The following is a 3,812-nucleotide window of genomic DNA, read 5'->3' on the forward strand; positions in this document are numbered from 1 at the left end:
CCCCTGTGATCCTAAACCCCTGAATTGTTATCAAGCATCAAATGTGTTCTACCAACGCCAGATTTAATTAAGGTCTGAAAGGGTTAAATGTTGAAAAATACATTCCTCTAGCTTAATTCTTGTATCGATAGTCATAAAACATTTCATAAAAATGAGACATTGTAAAAGCAAGGAATTTTAAATTTCATGATATAGTCACTTAATGTGCTCAAATGTTCTTTCCACAACACTTGAGCATATTAACCGACGGACTCCATAAAAAAGTGAACGCATTAACCGGCACTTGCCATGTTTAATGTGTTCCCCGTTACTTGTATCGTAATAGTTCTAACACGTGTTGATTGTGTCGGTCCTTAACAGGCTTTATTTTATTATCTGAACGAATTCAAATTTAACAGTGATGACAAATATAATTTTAATAAATATATTTGATGTTTTGACAGAGAATAATATAAACTCTACTTATAATCACTGGAAACCAACCGTACAAAATTATAACCTTTGGTTTTGATTACCGGTGATCATCCTTACACGTGTTTCTCCAGTTTTATTATGAGAAATTTATGTCGGCAACAAATGCGGAGTGAATTCATAAAGCGTTGGGTAAATATTTTTCTGCGACAAAGAAGGGCAAATACCGTAATAAAAAATAATGGGAATCCATAGACGTTAAGTTTTACACAGAATGCTTTTTTATTGTAAAAACACCATTTTAATATTGCAAAATTCAGTTTTTCTCCTACGCAAAATCTTAAGATAATTTTTAAGCTACCTCTCTTGCTTGAAATAAAAAAAAAGGATTTTGTCAATAAGGAAGTTGAGTGAAAAATATTTTGACTTATAAAAAATATGTTCATGTAGATCAAAAAATATCGATTCTAAATATATAAATATATTTCTATATTATTATTCTTAGAATTAGTTAAACGTTCTTGAAAAAGCATTCAATAGCAAAAGACTGTATACGCTCCACGATTGGTCGAAAGAATTCTGTCGTCACATGTGTCGTGACTTGTACGTACAACGGAACACCTATGGTGCATCTCTTTCTATTACATGAGAGATGGTCGATTTAGATGAGAGAGGTGTATAGGCCAAAGGTTTATTTGGGTTTGTCAAATATATGTACGTATTTGTTATTATTATTATATGAAATGGATTTCTAAAGATACATATTCGTATAGTGCTTTATAATAATATGTTGTTTATTGCATAACTTAGATGTTTTTATTATTATACATGTCACATAGCATGTGATACACTTCAGGCCGCCGGCCGCTCAGAAAAGTCTCACAGTGAACTGGGCTGTAAACCGTTATTTTACTTTTGGTCTTTACTTTTCTGCGCGGTGGTCCTGAATTCGCGCGGGGAACGTCAACAAGTAGCGACGGCGATACCGTACAAGTACCGTATCGGGCGTGAAAAGCAAATATTCTAACTTAAAATATTAATTTAACTATGAAATCTTAATCAATTTTCTTTTTTTTTTAATAACATCAATTATAATAGACGGTTAACATTGGTAAAAAAATTACTGGAATTCCTTGTTGAAGAATTAAATTTTTTTCCATACATAATGCTTAAGCGACGTGGTTTTCACAGTTCTAATGACGTCACACTACACCCCGCCTGTTACCGCTCGGATTCCGCTCGTTTTGGCGGGCTTAATAAAATTTAAACTTTGAGAATTAATTTTACTATGAAAACAAACTTAAAAAAAAAAAAAAAAAATACCAGTATTTAAGTTTGAATGCAAACATTGATAAAAAAAAATAAAAAAAATGGACTCAACTTCCTTATTGTCTTATACAGGCTGTTAAGATACGCAACTAGCCAGAGATGTGCTTTATTTCAAATAAATCCATTTCAAATGGAAATGCAAAATGCAAAATGGGTATTTTCCATTTTGCATTTTAAATGCTTTTCTAAAAACCATTTTGTATTTTGCATGCTTTTCTCCAATGCATTTGCCATTTTAAATGCTTTTTTGCAACATTCTTCCTACTATCTCCACTCATCTTTTTTTCATAAGCCCCAAATATCAGTCGGTCCTCGACCTTGCTATGAGAGATAATTTACGTTTGTCAAGTTGCTCCCTGGTAGGAGACCTGGCAATTGAGTGATACCATTACAAAAAATACTGAACATGGGGCCCATGACGCTGTAATATTAAATGTTAGATAGCAGTTTCTATGTTTTTACGTTGGCAACATTAGTCGAGCGCAATTTTTTTGTGGTTTCATAATCTGTAGTCATGGTGTTTTTGGATTTACCATCATGTAATATGTTTGTTCGACATTGATGTCAAATATGATTTAAGATTTTCACGGCCAAAAGTATTTGTTTTATTTGTTTTTGGGGTGTTATGCCGTGTTGCGCTAACTTCTTCTTTAAAAATGTCCATTATTGACCCATTGATGTCCATTATTAAATAACAAAATTGTTTAAAAAATTTTATAATTATTTTAATTGTTTGACCTGAGAAACCATTTTGCATTTTCAATGCATTTTGAAAATAGGTATTTTGCATTTTGCATTTCAAATGGTTTTGGGTACCCATTTTGCTCATCTCTGCACCTAGCATACTTTTTATTGAGTATAGTGTCTTAAATATACGTCAACTCCATTTAAAATTTATGCTAACACATTTCTTGTGCAAATAAAATAAATAAACACTGTTACAACACAATCATACCAGCAGAAATATAACCAAAGGACACTACAATGTACCAAACCTCATACTACATCAGCACGAAGACAATTCACCTACCTAGCTCCCAAAACCTTCAACATTCTCACTGATATACTAAAAAAATAACTTTCAAAACACAAATAACTCAATGGATCCTAACATCTGCAATACATTTCAACTACAACACCCATACATCCTAAACTTTAACCCCCTAATCTCCCTCCACACATCTCTCACATTCCTCAATTGATTTAATTAATATAAAAATAGCACTTGTCAATGTTTAATTAATTATTTATTACATAAAATATTAACTGAATCGAAATTGTATAATTTACTATTATGAATATTATTAAAATCTTCAATCTTTAAACTTCACTCGCCATAACACAGGAGCATCCCTAGCGTGGCGGTTGAAATAACATTCAAAATGTATCATTCAATGAAAATTTTCTTTGAAATTAATAAAATAAAATAAATAAATAAAAATAGTTTAACTGATGAGAACTCGCAAGTAATAAGTGTTAAGTGAAACCAACAAAAATGTTTTCAATTTGTAACTTTCTGAAAATTAAGTTTCAAAGTATTTAAAAAAATTACAAACATTAAAATATTATATTAAGGCGATGCAATGCGAAGAAATGCAAAATCATGTCTTCTTGGTTTGAAAATTTGATGGCTTAGAATTATTAGTAGAACATATTTTACCTTTCTTATAATCGAGTATTGTTACGATGAAATATTTACAAGCCTAAAAAAATATAACGTACCTATCAGTCCGATAAAAATGCTTTGAAGTGCAAAATCTCATACTTATGAACTCCTTTTTGGATATGGTTTTACTTTATAAAATGTGGCTAATTACGTTTTTTAGATAATTATTTGTACCTGAACTTCAAAAAATAAAAAGAAACATGCATTTTGGGATGTTTTTTCCCATAAATCATTTGGTGTTAAGAGGCAATTCCAACCTCATTACCACGTACGTAAGGTGTGCGTGATTTTGCCCGATTCCGAACGTTTCACGTCGAGTGGATCAATTTAAACGCAGCGATAAGTTTTAGGGTCTCTTCAATAAAAACACTTCGTTGACTTCACTGATTTTTTATTGCAATGAAAA

The sequence above is a fragment of the Hesperophylax consimilis genome, chromosome 25 (assembly GCF_061612785.1).
Source record: "Hesperophylax consimilis isolate HC1 chromosome 25, BYU_Hcon_1.0, whole genome shotgun sequence".
NCBI lineage: Eukaryota > Metazoa > Arthropoda > Insecta > Trichoptera > Limnephilidae > Hesperophylax > Hesperophylax consimilis.